Raw genomic sequence first — 222 nt, 5'->3', positions numbered from 1 at the left:
CACAGCTTGTGAGGCTACAGAGAAATGGCGCCCTTCATACATCCTGGTATACAGTAAATGTGTATGTATCTGGGTGAGCAGTGAAAGAACTTTGAGGTATCGTACTGTACAGTAGAGCATCGTTCTATTTTGCCAGTAAAATGGATACAGAGCAGTAGTGATGATCCTTTTATGGTACCACACCAACATGGCCGCCTCCCTCCTGCATCGAGGACACTATCG

This window comes from Rhinoderma darwinii, chromosome 2 (assembly GCF_050947455.1).
Source record: "Rhinoderma darwinii isolate aRhiDar2 chromosome 2, aRhiDar2.hap1, whole genome shotgun sequence".
Lineage (NCBI taxonomy): Eukaryota > Metazoa > Chordata > Amphibia > Anura > Rhinodermatidae > Rhinoderma > Rhinoderma darwinii.
This window is presented reverse-complemented; position numbering follows the sequence as displayed.